Raw genomic sequence first — 15,951 nt, forward strand, 5'->3', positions numbered from 1 at the left:
AATTACACAATAAGATCACAGTGTTCAACTTTTCAATATTTCACCAAAAAAAAAAAACAGTAATAGTAACGGTAATTGTGACCATAGCTTTGACACCTTCTTAAAATACAGAATGTATATCAAACTCTTTTCAGCAGGTATCATCTGCTGATGTAAACAGTTACTTTCCCTCAGTGAACTCCACTAATTGCTGTACATCACTGTGGACAACTACAATCCATATCCCCATCCTATCTTTCTGAGCTTGCGAGCTACCAGGCAAGTCTTGGCAAATTTGGAATGGACTGCAAAATAAGGCCTTTCAACTTTCAACAGACATATGATCTTCGAACTTAAGCCAAATTAAATTGATCTTCACTTGGCTTTTAAAAGTCATTATGCATTGGACGACATGCAAGACCCCTCTCTCTCCTTTTCTTTTTATCAAGTGTTCTGTGCTGACAGAGAATGAGGAATACCTGCCCTACAGCTGAGTGCATTATCTCTAGACTTGAAGACTTCCTTAAACAGCACACAGCACATTCCCACCCAGATTATGTATTTAAATGTCTTCCATCCCTATGATGTATTGAACAGATTCTGAATTTGGCAACAATGCAGCACAGGATAAAGATGATGTTTCATAAGATATATTAATTAAGTGCCAGCACAGTAAGTCTATAGTCCTTTAGACCTTGTCTAAATTTGATTAATGAATGCCTAAACATAAACTTTTGTTTCAAAGTATAAAAACAAAAACAAAACAAAAAACACTAGCTCAAGAATGCATTGCTGATTCTCAGAATCTAATCAACAGCATTCATTGTATCCAAGTAGAAGAAATATTGTTGAGTATGTGTTTTGCTCTGAACATTTTTAATAAAGATATTAAAGAGAACCCAAATGAGCACATATACGGCTTATTCTGAATAATTTTAACTATATATGAGGAGACTTTTCATAGTTTAGACCAATTTTTCCTACAAATTAAAAATGTGCATCTAATTAATAACCTCTGAGCTGGGAGGTCTTTTTTGCAATTCATTGTGTTTTGTTACGTTTAAAAGTCGAACTTAACTCATTAATTGATGCCAACAATAAAATACATTTAGTACAGAAAAACGTGCATTCTGCCACAGATTTAAGTCAAGGGAGTTCAAAATACATTGATGCTTTTGTTTCCATGGCAGAATAATCATCTGCTGCAGCAAGCTGTCATAAAACAGCCAAACTCTGTTAGACAACACACTTTCATATGCATATCAAGGGATCATGTGAGTTTTTCTTTACGCAACAAATTATTGAGTAGTTGACGTTTCTTTATTCATAGCAACTGCCCATTTGCTGACGTGCTCGTTATCTTTGCAAAATCAATGAAGTTTTGTTCTTTTGGAGTGAATGATGTGTGTTATTCTGTCAATGTTTGGCACTGTAACCAGATAAAATTCATGACAAGTCTCTCATCCTTAGTTATCCTTAAGGCCCTGTAAAACTAAATATAACTAGGCCATTATGAGATAATAAGAATGACAACGATCCACAATATGAGGAATATTTATCTATTTTTGTGACGCCTTCACAGCATAGGAAACAGAGTTAGAATGCAAATGAGAACCTAATGATTAAATAAATTTAAAATTTAAATTTACGCATTTAGCAAACGCTTTTATCCAAAGCGACTTACAGTGCATTCAGGCTATCAATTTTTACCTATCATGTGTTCCCGGGGAATCAAACTCCCAACCTTGGGCTTCATAGCGCAGTGCTCTACCAATTGAGCTATAGGAACACTAAATAAATAAAATAGATAAATAAATTATAATAAATAAATTATAAATAATACATAAAACAACATCAACAATAGGATGTTTTTTTCCCCCTAAGCCACAGGTAAAATAAGGTTGAAGTCAAACAGTCAATATATGCTGCTCTGACCGAGTGGAACAGATGTGAAATATCTCCAGCGAACACAAAAAGAGAAGTGTTGGGGGATGGCAAGCTAACAAAGCTAGGCATAGTAGGGGACTCGTCAGCAATGACAGCCTGAATAAATAATGAATAGAGAGACATTAGCTCACACGAGAGACCGTGAGACATCTGAATGTTTCAGAGCAACCAGAAAGCATTTGAACTCTTGATCACAATCTAATTATAAATAATTTGTATGAAAATAATTTAAAATTGGTTTCCACTTAAAAGGCTTACTGAATTATCAAAGTGTGTGTTGCACGTGTGTGTGTGTGTGTGCGCGCGACTGTGAATATGTGTATTTATTATTCATGGTCTACTTTTTCAGTACAACTGTATCATTTAACTGTATGTTAAAACCAATGTATTTTTTAGCTCAACTGCATGTAATATGATAGATGTTCACCTAAATAACTTTGCGTTAGCATAATAAAGTTAAGAAGAAATGCAATGCTGTCAATCTTTTCTTTGCTAACAACATACTTGCCATCAGTCTCCTTTACTTTCTATGTTATGAACAAATTTTCAAAGTCCATTTCTAAGCTGTATTTTGTCTGAATATCCTGCTAGGTAAAAATAAATAAATAAAAAATGAATAAATAAATAAATAAATAAATAAATAAATAAATAAATAAATAAATCAATAAATAAATAAATAAATAAATAAATAAATAAATAAATAAATAAATAAATAAATAAATAAATAGTGTGAACAGATAGTACACTATAACAGACGAATTTTGTATTTGCATGGCAGTCTTTCATTGATAAATATATATTCTTGTCTGCCCCCTTATCGGTGACACTGACTTGCCCTATGGCTAATACACAGCTATATTTTTCATTGCAGCTCAGCACATACATGCATCTTATCCTGTAGGCTCATCTAAGATTCAGTCATCAGATCAGCTCATTAGAATAAACCCATTCATGTTCTGACTATTAAAATGATTAACACAAAGATCTTACATTCCCACAGCTGCCTGACCAGAATGTGTGCTAATACATGTTGATGTCATACTTGATATGTAAACAAGCTTTATGAATGTTTTCAGCTTTGCAGTGCATATCCCAGAGCTGTTATGCAAGGAAACTTTATTCACAGATGTTTGTGGACACACTCATGAATACACATACTGTACATATTGTATATTTCTACATGAGACACAGTTACAATGTATGAATGTTACTGCACTTTTCTTTTCAAAGTTCTTTAACATAAAGTATTTTCTTAAAGAGTGAGGTATCATTTTGTCATGTACTTGGATTTATGCATTTGGTTCAAGTGTCCATATTTTTCAGGGTCACCCTATACATAGAAATGTCTTAATTCCACAAGTCATGAAATGTTCATACAGTCCTGTGTGATGGCCAAATTTTACACGGCAACATCTGACCCCAAGGCTTACTTAAAGCCGGTGGGAAATCATCTTTCTCAAACCCTCATATTGTCAGGCATTAATGTAAGCTATGGCTGAAGTTCGCAGAAGCAGTAAATGCAGTTTCGATTTAAGGCTCAAAGCCCTTAACCCCTGACATTTCATGAATTCTGTTTGCAAAACTATACCTGGCTTCGTCAGTTTGAGAATATCAGTAGTCTATATCAGAAAGCTTTGTAATTTCTTCTTTATATTTTATCCTTCCAAACAGAAGTATCAAGACTTATAAAAGCTCTTCTTTGTTTTGTGCCATTATTTTGATCAATTTCAAATCATTAAGCCAGCACACTGTTCAGAAATGCATTTACTCGGGTCAGTTCAGTTACTGGCAACAATGAGGAGCATTAAAATCAATCTGTTTTTCTTTCAATGCCATTATATCTGTAAATGTGGCTAGAAACATTATTAAAGTGCTGTGACCGCTTTTTCTTTCCAACAGTAGACACTATTGTAGTGAAATATCTTTCTATCATATTTTCATTTGACAGAAGTGCTTTTGGAAAGGTTAATTGAGAAATTATTTAGACAAAAGAAAAAAAAATGTAATTATGTTGGTCTAGCTTGAAATAATGAAGTCGGGATGAAAGTTCTGCAGTTCAACTCTTGTGACCATAGTTCTACTATAGTAAAAAAGCAGTAAATGGTATTACTTTACATGTATTATTTGTCATACATCCTCATTGATGAGGAAACTCTTATGCAGCATTTACAATGCACAAATGCTCATGGAGATTACGATATTTAATCATCATAATTTGTATTATTATTATTTTTACATTCTAGTTTCACAGTTTAAATCACTATTTTAATCTAACTGGTCAAAGAGTTTTTAAAAAGATCTGAAATTGTTTACAATTACTTTAAAATATACTATACACATTATATGTTACTTTAAAATGTAGCAGTTGATTACAGTGGTTATTGTACAAAAACAACATTTTTATAAGAGGGAATGTTGACCTTACTACAATTACGGCTACTGTGGTTCAAGTAAATACAGTAGTTGGCCCTATTTTACTTTACCCAAACTTTGATTTCTTTTTCAAAAGTAGGTCGGTTTTCTCACAGTCTTCACATCTTCTCATTTTCCGCACACCCAGCCAGTATCATGCCAAGTTTTATTCATGCTGATGACAGAAAGATTCAAATCCATATTGCTCTCTTTCATTGGCTTTGAGACAGAATTTGTAATAAGTGCTAGGTACATGCTCCTTTCATCCTCTTCTGCTCTACATGCCACGTTTACCTCTTAGTTTCCAGGTCATACAAAAGCCTGGCAGCAGAGGGAATCCGAAATATATGTGGAACATTTGCACAAAACTGTAGATAAGACCATCGAATAAGAGATTTATTGTATTATATTCATGTTTTTCATTTATGATAATACTTCATTTTGATTTATTTTTCCACGCTTATGCAAAGAATTTCAAACTGAGATTATTTTAGTGTAGCATATCTACAGTAAAACCTGGATTATGGTGGTGATAGTTACTTAAAACATCTGATCTTTTTTTTTTTTTAGGAACAAAATATTGCATTAAATATTAAATAGGTAATGGTATTTTAATTTTTTCACACATTTACCACAGATTTTCACATGCTCTCCACATCCCTGTCAAAACAGACCTGCCAGCTGAGAACCAGAACTATGCCTTTCTCTGCATTTAGCCCTAGAAACAAGATTTGTGGATCATGAGGTGTCTGCCAGTCAGTGAAAGCATAGTGTGAATTACTTTCTGACCATAACATCGACTCCAGCTGTTTAATGGTGCAGTTTAGTTTAAATGTCTTGACTTGAAGCCATATTGCATTCCTTGAGTGCTGCCATAGTGAGTGCACACACACACACACACACACACACACACACACACACACACACACAAACACATATCAAAATCAACACACATGAGAATCAAAGCCTTGTATCTCAGCAGGAAGTCTCTCTCTCTCTCTCTCTCTCTCTTTCTCTCTCTTTCTCTCGCTCTTGAAACATGCAAGTATTACTGTATATATTGTATACTTGGGGATTTTTCCGTGGCTTTACATACACATTTTATAGAAACTGACTAGTGTAATGCTAGATAGAGGCAACAGGAGTTGCATTCCCTGAGAATAAAACCCACAATCTTGGAATGCCATGCTCTACAGAAGAAGAAGAAGAAGAAGAAGAAGAAGAAAAAGAAATCCAATCACTGCCATAGAGAGATGTTTCCAACCATATAAAACTGAAGAAGAGAGCCATTATGAGTTTCAGGGTTCTTAAATGGCATACATAAAAATATTTATTATACACTTAATATGCAATTACACATTATTATTTATAATATATTTATATTATTCATTTACAGCTTGATTTCTTCCTTTGTTTGGCAATGAGACAAGTTTTTCTTAACCACAAAGTAAAATTAAAAGTTTCCTTTATGAACCAGAAAAAAAAGGTAAATCAACAGAAAAGCTTTAAAGATTGTAAATACCATAACATAAATTTCTGTATTTCAGAATAAAATAAGGGGGAAAAAAGAAAATAATAGTTATAACAACAACAACAATTTGATTCTTTATAAATCATTCTAATATAATGATATGGTGTTCAAGAAACAGTTTGTTTTCCTCTTCTTCTTCTTCTTCTTCTTAATATTGAAAATGTCAGTGCATCATAGTGTTGATTCTATGGGAAAGCTTTGCATGAGCCAGTTTTCTGACGCGTGAGTGGAAACATGAAAACATCTTAATTAGCTAAAGCAGTCAAATGTCCTCACTGGGTGTGCTGGCATGCTATAAAGAGTGCCTAAATAAAGAACTATCAATTTTGAACCATCTGAATAAAGATGTGCAAGCATACCTAAAGTATGGCAACATGACACAGCGTATTGTTCCCTTTTCGGGGAACTGGGTTAAGATATGTAAACCTGAGATGTTACCTTTTGATTGAACTTGATCCTGTACTATTATTTACATTTACATTACCTTTAATCATTAAGCAGACACTTTTATCCAAAGCGACTTACAAATGAGAACAATAGAAGCAGTCAGGTCAACAAGAGAACAACAACAGCATACAAGTGCCATGACAAGTCTCAGTTAGTCTAGTACTGAACGCATAGCCAGGGTGTTTTTTTTTGTTTGTTTTTTTTTTTTTATATGAAAGACAAGAAAAGGAAAAGTGCTAGTATTAGTTGGTTTAGTGCTGGCGAAAAAGATGAGTTTTTAGATGTTTCTTGAAAAAGGGTAAAGACTCAGCTGTACGAATTGAGATTGGGAGGTCATTCCACCAGCTCGGCACAGTCCAGGAAAAGGTCCTTGAGAGTGATTTTGCTGATGTTATGGGACTGTTAATACCTACTAAGCCACACTGAATGAATGCCTGATTGCCAGCTGTGAGAACAAACTGTAGTAAACCAGGCTGTAGCCAGGGGTTACCAATCAGATGCATACCGAATGATCAAACATTTTTAGTGTTTTGTAGCTCAATTTCCCTTAATACTTACCTGGAAGGGATGCGCCCACAACCAGATTTGTCCTAAAAATAAAATTTGTAGGTAATATTCCAAGAAAGAACCTCTGCAATCTGCCTTATTCCTAGATCTGTCATGAACATGGTGATGACACCTAAAAGGATATACTAGGCCTCTCTACCTGTCAGAGAGGGCAAACACTCACATCAGTTCTGTTAAGCTCTTGTGCCCCAAGAAATAGACAAGGTGTGCGGGTGAAGAAAACCCAAGAATGATCTCAAAGCTTTGAGCCCTCAGGCTTGCGAGCAAAGTTGAATTCCCAGAGAACCCTCTTAGGTTTCCTGCATGCATGCCATCTCAGTCCCCAACTACTCAAAGGGGGAGAATAGGAAGTCCATGCTTGCCTTCTGACCTTCCCTCCAAGACCAGGAACCAGGTACTAGTTCAGAAGGTTTTACGAGGCTGGAGGTCCTTGACCTTGACGAGGAACGAACTTCTCAACTTTTGCTGGCTAAACCTTTGCCTCTCTGAACCTGTGGACTAACGTATGAAATGTAAGGCTCATGAGGGAGGACCACTGATGACCTGTCAGGAATTACTCATTGAGTCTGCATGGAGCAATCTCCTGTTTCTCCACCAGCCAGTCTAGTCTAGCTGTAGCACAGGTCATCACCACAACCAACTCATTTTTGGGGTTGACAGAGAGAACACAGGTTCAGCAAGCTCATAGCTAGTGGGTAAAGGCTGAGAAAGGGATATACCAGCCTCTAACTCCCATGCCAGCTCTGTCTGTGATCCCCACATTCAAAGTCAATGTGCTGCCTCAGCAGCCATGGGACCTGAACCGGAGAGTGCAAAAAGAGCCAGGCAGGAGTGGAACTTGCTCCCTGTATAATTTATGTGTATACACTTTTTTCTCTCTCTCATTTCAGGCTTTACAGGGTGAAAACAGGTGTTAAAATATGACACTACCCACACTCATGAATAAATTCATAGACTTGTTGGACAAAATCAAAAGGGTTGTACAGACCCATTTACCCATTTGAATCCCAGGTGTCAATCCCAAATGAACAGTTTTATTGCCTCATAAAAAAATACTTCAAATGCAGTATTACTGTAGTTTCTTTTTCTTTTCTTTTTTCAGATTTAAAAGCTGCAGTCCGTAATATTTATTTATTTATATTTATGTATTTATTTTTGTTAAAAATTGTTCACAATTTCTAATTTGATCCTATACGCTAGAACCATGCTGGTGCACAACCCACATAATGAAAATAATTCCGCAAGTAACTGCAATTACAGGTATCAAACAGAGATGGCAAAAAAGAGGCAAAACATCTGGACTGCAGCTTTAAACACTTTGGTGCTTTTCCACTGCGTGGTATGACTTGGCTTAGCAAGGCTCAGTACAGTACAGCTCGGCACGGTTACCATTTCCATTGCAGTTTAGTATAGGTTTAGAGCGGACGGGATTATTCAAATGTTGTTATAGTTGCACCGCCTCTACTGCCGCGATTCCTAAAAAACATATTTTTCATTCTGCATTGCCCTATCAAGCTCTCGCTGGTTCCGCTCCTCTGCTATCAACAAGAGGAACATCTGTACTTACGCAGCAGACAACAAAACATTTTGGTTTTAAAAAAAAGGAGTGCACGTTCAAAACAGTTGCATTCGATCCTTCACTGGCTGTGCTGATTTAAACTAACAGTTATTTTGTGTTTGTGTTGCAAATTCAGTAAAACAGGTAGTGGCGATTCTGTCCGGCCAATCCGGAGTTTTGTTTACAATTTGGTAACGGTATGGTTCACTTGGAACCTGAACCAAGGTGGTTCTAAAAAACGTATCAGGTACCAGGTATTGTACCCAGTGGAAAACCCCCCAAAAGTGAACTGTACCGAGCCATACTGTGCCATACCATGTAGTGGAAAAACACCATTTGTTGCTTTATATTAAAGTTTGTAATGCTGTATTTCTTATCAGAGCTGGTTTGTTTGACTTACGGCTCTTTATAAATTTTTTTTTGGAAATTCCTATATTAAAAAAATAAAATCAAGGCTGCTGAAAAATAAATGAATGGTCACTGTATACTAGGGCCATATTTCTAGCAATTTACAGTGTACCCAAGTTTATCTGTCTTGCAACACTGTTGCAACTCACATGCATTAACTCTGTTTCACTTTAATGGCTTGACACAGAGGCACAAACAGGCTGTATGAGAAAATATGGCTCTTAGTAATAGGGTCATAACTGAGCACAGCTTCCCTATTCTCTCTGCTCAAATTAGGTACACTGTGATAGCAGGTTAAAAAAAGACAGGAGGAGAGTGAGAGCATCCCAGACGACTCTCATGAAATAAAACGTGTGTGTAATGAGGATGTTGCATATTCATCTCACAGGTTTGTCAGTGTAAGCCAACAGATAAGGTGGCGTTATCACCGTGCAGCAATAGCAACCTGTGTCAAGGTCTTTTTGAGAAGTCATTTGTAACCTGCCAAACGCTGCCTCCGTCTGCAGTGTTTGCAAGTGGACCAGGTCATGAAACAGGGTAGCCAGACTGCCCAGTGTTCCCTGCTAATTTGAATTTCAGGGGATGTGTGTGCCCCTGAAGTATTAATATTTGGATAAGTGGCTTTACAACTTTGTATAACGATCTGACAGACGGAGGGTATGACGCAAACTAAAACAATGGTTTGTGACTTTTTTATGTAAACCATGCCTCTCTTTATTAGGGCACCAATTTGTTGATTGAGTAAAGCATTGACACATTGATTCGATCATTATTAAGACTTAATTAAAGTGGGCCTGGGGGGCTAAAACTATAACATTTGCCAAACAAACAAAACTTACAACATACTGAAAGAAAATGTGATGTGGAGTTGTTAATACATAATACATTAAATGACAAAGACAAATCTATTTCATCTTCTAGCAGGCATCTAATCTAGGTTTTATCAAGGGTGAAATAAAAACCAGGGCTATGTGGCAAGTGTCAAGAAACTTCAGTGAGAGGGCTTCCCTGGCACCAAATAAGCTATTTAAAACTGCAGATTTAAAACTCAAGGGTGATTATTGACTACCAAAAGCAAGAAATCAATTCTGAACTGCCGAAAGGAGTTCCAGTCTCACTTCCGTAACTTATCTATGTAGCTAACTGCAAATTTTCATAATGCTAGCCTGTGATTTTCTTTGGCTGCCCATGTACAAAATCTACTTTGACCTGCCCCTAAACTCCTTAGTTGGTTGTGTTGTCAACACATTGAAAAAGACTGTCTTTATATGCACTTTTAAAATTAACACAGTGATACCACAGCAGTATAAACATTTGTTGTTTTCCCCTCTGTGTATTGTTACCTGCTTCTCAAAACTCAAAGAGGATCTGTAAAACGCTTATCCATCAAATATGCAACAGTGCCCAGTTTATTTGGACCAACTCTCTTCTGAATCACAACCAGTAAGTACTGTATAACTAATTATTGATTTTCATGTTTTCATGTTTTATTTAGAACCATAACATTCTGAAGAACACGTTTATGCTGAAATGCTTCTTTGTGTTAGAGTTTAGGGTTCTTTATCCCCGCTCTTTTGTTTTTCAAATCTGTAACTGTCAAAGCACCTAAAACGTACTCGGTTACTGACGTAACCTCGGTTCTCTCTAGAACAGGGAACGAGTACTGCATCTTAGCTAAGACGCTACAGGAAAAGTCTCGTTTCACGAAATACTGAAGCAAAAAATTATCCTTAATTTTGAATTGTTGTAAAGCGCATTTGCAGCAGCACACAACCATAGGCGAGACGGCTTGCTCGCTCATTGGCTGCTCTGCGGCAACTGCACAAGCCTATCGAGCACAGGCTGATGCAACATCAGACCAATGAGGGCGCTTCGCGCCCTTCATGCCACTTCCCGCCGAAACGGGTGTGGCCTAGCCCTATAAAGGGAGCTCGAAAAGGCTGACTCACATGATTTATTTCATCGCCGAAGCGAACCAGAGTGAATCGTACGCACGGCAGAGAACGCAGTACTCGTTCCCTCTTCTAGAGAGAACCAAGGTTACGTTAGTAACCGAGTACATTCTCTTAAGAGAGTTCTAGTACGTTCTCTTACGAGAGTTCTCTCGTACTGCGTCTCAGCTAAGACGCTACGGGAACCCCATCTAAAGCGCAGTGCGCACAGGGATCACACACCAATAAACCTGGAAGCAACGCCCAGGATTTACAGTGCACAGTCACCAGAGGGACTCACAGAGAGTCCAGAACAGGAGGGGGGGGGACCTCCGTCCCATATCTAGCAGCGTCCGTAGACGCGGCAATATGACATCACACAGTCAAGGCAAGGCCTGACCAATGTGGTAACGCATTGAGGTCTGGGAGGATTCAGCCTCCTAGCTCCTCTAAGGAAGCGGATGACCAAATCGTTCCTTCCTATTGACTGCCCGAGCGTTGTCTCAGAAAACGCTGCGATAGCCGCCACGTAAACTTTGAGCGTGGAGGGGGCTCTGCCCTTATCCAACAGCTCCTGTAGAAAGGAGAGAACCTCCGTCACCTCACAACTAAGGGGTGAACATCCCCAAGCTGTGCACCAGCTGGAGAACACCGACCACTTCGACGCATACAGCCGTCGTGTTGATGGAGCTCTAGCCTGAGTGATGGTATTTAGCACTCCCTCTGAGAGATCAGCGGGTAACCGTTGAGCGCCCACACATGGAGGGACCACAACTCCGGTTGAGGGTGCCAAATCGAGCCCCTGGCCTGCGAGAGGAGATCCCTCCTCAGCGGCACCGGCCACGGGGTAGTGTCTGCCAACTGCATCAAATCTGGAAACCATGGTTGGTTCTTCCAAAGTGGTGCTACAAGCAGTACTGAGCATCTCGTTTCCCTCACCCGTTCTACCACCTGCGGAAGGAGGGAGATGGGGGGGGAAGCATAGAGCGGGCAGCACGGCCACCTCCGTGACAGCGCGCTTTCGTTCTTGGAAAAGAACGCGGGGCAGTGAGCGCTTTCGTGGGACGCGAAGAGGTCCACTTCCGCCCTGCCAAATCTCTCCCACAACAGCTGGACTGTCTGCGGGTGTAGAGACCATTCACCCGTGGGAATGTTGCTTCTGGACAGCCTGTCTGCACCCAGATTCTGTAGCCCAGGCACATGAACTGCTCTCAGCGAGCGCAAGTTCCGCTGAGCCCAAACCAGGAGGCGTTCTGCCAACCTGTACAGGTTACGGGAACTTAGACCGCCCTGGCGATTTATGTAGGACACCACAGACATGTTGTCCGAACGGACTAAGACGTGGTGGCCTTTGATTCGGGGACAAAAGCGCGTCAGCGCGTTCTCCACTGCCAGCATTTCCAGACAGTTGATATGTTGGAGCTTTTCCCGTTCTGACCACAGGCCAAAGGACGGTCTGCCCTCGAGCAGCGCTCCCCATCCTGAAGTGGAGGCGTCTGTAGACACCATCTTCACTTTCGAGGAAGTCCCCAGGCTTACACCTGATTGGTACCAGTCGTTCGCTGTCCAGGGTTTCAGGGCTGTAACACAGCTCTGATTGACCCTGAGACGCAACCGACCGGATATCCACGCTCTGCGCGGTACTCGCGCTTTCAGCCAGAACTGCAGGGGGCGCATGCGGAGCAGGCCCAACTGAAGAACTGGAGATGCTGAGGCCATGAGACCTAGCATCTTCTGAAATTCTCTGAGCGAGAAGGTCACGCCGCAGCGGAGAGAGCTCGCTGCGCGCTGAATGCCCAACGCGCGCTGTGGCGACAGCTGCGCCGTCATGGAACGTGAGTCCAGAGCTATACCCAAAAACAGTATCGTCTGACTGGGGTTCAGCGAACTCTTCGTCCAGTTGACACTGAGGCCGAGTTTCTCGAGGTGATCGAGTAAAATGGCCCCGTGTTCCACGAGCTCTGATCGTGATTGAGCCAGAATCAGCCAGTCGTCCAAATAGTTCAGCACTCGCATGCCTCTGAGTCTGAGAGGAGCGAGCGCTGCATCCATGCACCTCGTAAACGTACGAGGAGCCGTGGACAAGCCGAACAGCAGGACTGTATACTGGTATGTCTGGCCCTCGAAGGCGAATCTCAAGTATCGCCTGTGACGTGACGCTATCTGTATTTGAAAATACGCATCCTTCAGATCCATTGACATGAACCAGTCTCCTCTGCGAATATGCGTCAGGAGTTTCCTGGTCGTAAGCATTCTGAAACTGTGTTTCACCAATGCCTTGTTCAGCTGTCTTAGATCCAGTATGGGCCTGAGACCCCCGTCTTTCTTGGGCACTAGAAAGTATTTGCTGTACAGCCCCCCTTCGCTATGAGCTTGAGATAGAGGCTCCACAGCCCCTTTGCTCAACAGTTTTGATATTTCGGCCCGAAGTAGGTGTGCTACTTCTGTTTTGACCGTAGTTTCGACGCGCGCTAAAAAGCGCGTAGGGCGTCGAAAAAACTGTAGCGAGTAGCCTCTCTTTACAATGTCTAGCACCCAATCCGAAACCCCTGGAAGCGCTGACCATGCATCTGCATGAATGGCTAAGGGTTGGATGCGAAGTGCGCTCTGTTGACTGGGCAACGGCGGCGCTTCGATGTGCTGCAACATGGGCGTTATGCCTGTGGCGTTTGAGGCGGGGAGCTCGCTGATCACAGCGGGCAGATCGCTCTTCCTCGAGCCCGCCACGGTGCCTAACCGAGTGAGGGAGGGCTGAGCGAGTCCTGTAGGACTCGTGATGTCTGCGAGTATCTGTGGGCTGTAAGCGTGCACATTTACTGCTTTCGACTCGCTGTCTGCCTGGGCAGAGCGTACGTGCACGGGTTTCGTTTTTACAAAAACCACGCGCCGTGTGTGACATAGTATTTGTGGGCACTGAGGAGAGGGCACGTTTACAATGTAGTGCGCGTGATCGATCTGAGTCGATCTTATGGGCGCAAGCCCTGTGTGCAGGGCTGTGCTTATAGGTGGAGATGGGTACTGAGGAGTGGGCATTGTCACTACATTTATAGCACCATCGGCCGTGGCCGGGACACCAGAAATTACACTCTTTTCGGGAAATATCTGGGTAGCCGTGATAACGGCTTTTGTGTGCAGGCAAGCCGGCAACTGTGCAGGCTTGCGCGTTGCAGAAAACGCTGAGACAGTCACAATTCCTGGAACTGAAACAGCGGCGCGCTTGGGTGGGAGCTCGGCCACAGTGGAACTCGTACACCGGCGCTTTCCTAGAAGTGCAAGGATGACTTCGGGGCTTCTGGCTTCACCGTAATCCTCTGCCGTGTCTCCCGCGGCGCGGGGCGACGGCTGGTAGAGCGAGAACGGGGTCCCGAGCTGCATTGCTGGCGCTGTCGTGATGAAGCAGCTGGAGGCAGGGGGGCGTGACTGAGAGCTTTGCGGCGCCGGTCTAGCGCGACTCGCTGCAGAACCGGAGCGCTTCGGCAAGAAGTGCTTAAAAGCTTGCGACGCTTTCTGGTCCTCGACGAATCTCTCAACAAACTCGTTGATAGACGATCCGAAGAGGCCAGCAGGAGTCAGCGGTGCGTCGAGGAATGCAGCGTGCTCAGACTCTGCCATGTCTGAAAGCATTAGCCATAAATGTCTCTCAGCCACAGTAGCGGAAGCCATAACCCATCCCATGGCCTGTGCAGCGGACTTAGTAGCGTGGAGGGAGAGATCCGAAGCACTCCTCAGATCCGCGAGACAGATAGCTTCAGGTCCCATCTCATCCAGCTTGCGGAGGAGATCACCCTGGAAAATCTGCAGCGTGGCAATGGTGTGTAACGCAGACGCAGCCTGCCCAGCAGCAGAAAAGATCCGTGCGAGCAGAGATGACGTCATGCGGCAGGCTTTCGATGGCAACGCCGCTTTCGTCCGCCGTCCAGCAGAGGGCGGGCAAAGGTGCATGGCTATAGCCTGTTCCACCGGCGGAAGTGACTGGTAGCCTCTGTTTTTAGCATCGTCCAGTGTGGAGAATGCTGGCGAAACAGACGAACGAGTTCGCGCCGAGTATGGAGCGTTCCAAGCTTTCACCACTTCTTCATGAAGCTCAGGAAGAAACGGGGCGGGCTTGGAGCTAGGAGAAGTATGCTCATCCGGAAGAAAGCTACCATCCAGCCGGGAACGAGAGGGGGGCGCTGGTGCAGACCACTCGAGGCCGAGGCTCGTCACGGCCAGCGTGAGCACTCGCATCAGCTCCTTCTCGATATCAGCCCGTCTGCTGGGCCTCTGAGCAGAAGGCGCGAGATCCCCGGAGCACACCCAACCCTCACTGCCCGAAGCTAGCAGAGAGCATGTGTCCTCTTCCCCCGACGCGGCCCTGAGATCCACTTCCTCAGAAGACGCGGCAGCAGACAGCGGGCGCTGACCATCAGGAAGCGATGCAGGGGAGGCCGGTGAAGCAGGGAGAACCGGCGAGCTCGGTTGAGCTGGAGGCGGTTCCGGTATTCGCTGGGAGCGGCGCTTTTTACGGCGCTGCGGCGCAGCGGGTGATGCAGACTCGGAGAAGAATGCCAGGCGAGTCCTCAGAGTTACCATCGGCAGTAGCTCACATGTGTGTGTGTGTGTGTGTGTGTGTATCAGTGATGCGCAGGTCAATGTATAAACAATCTGCACCCGACCAACTTTTTCAACTAACCCAACCACAACTCGGACCACAAAAAAAAAAAAATCTTGTACCCGACCCGGTTCCTGACTCGCAATTTTTATAAGTACTAAATGCGTCACCCCTTTATTTTAATTGAATTACTTAGATAGGCTATAGCCTACACAGGATAATAAGCATTATGACTGCACACATATGGCTTGCCACAAATAACCGGTTAAAATAATGATTATGAATGCGTCTAAATTAGCAAGGATTGTTTAGTAATTCTTTAGTGATATACTGGTGTTTTCTGTGTCGCTGCTAAGATGAAGTTGACGATGCGGACTCGCCATGAATGCCATTGAGAAATGCACATTTCATATGGATTACATAATCAGAGAGTAACCTATTTATTTTGATTTGAATATTTTTCGTTTAAAAGTAGACATTTCAAGCTTTCTGTAATATATTGCCTATATTTCTTTTTAAAATCACTGACTAAAAGATTAAGACACTACCTGAACCAAAATATCACCCAAAGTTTCTACAG

The sequence above is a fragment of the Carassius carassius genome, chromosome 29 (assembly GCF_963082965.1).
Source record: "Carassius carassius chromosome 29, fCarCar2.1, whole genome shotgun sequence".
Taxonomy (NCBI): Eukaryota; Metazoa; Chordata; class Actinopteri; order Cypriniformes; family Cyprinidae; genus Carassius; species Carassius carassius.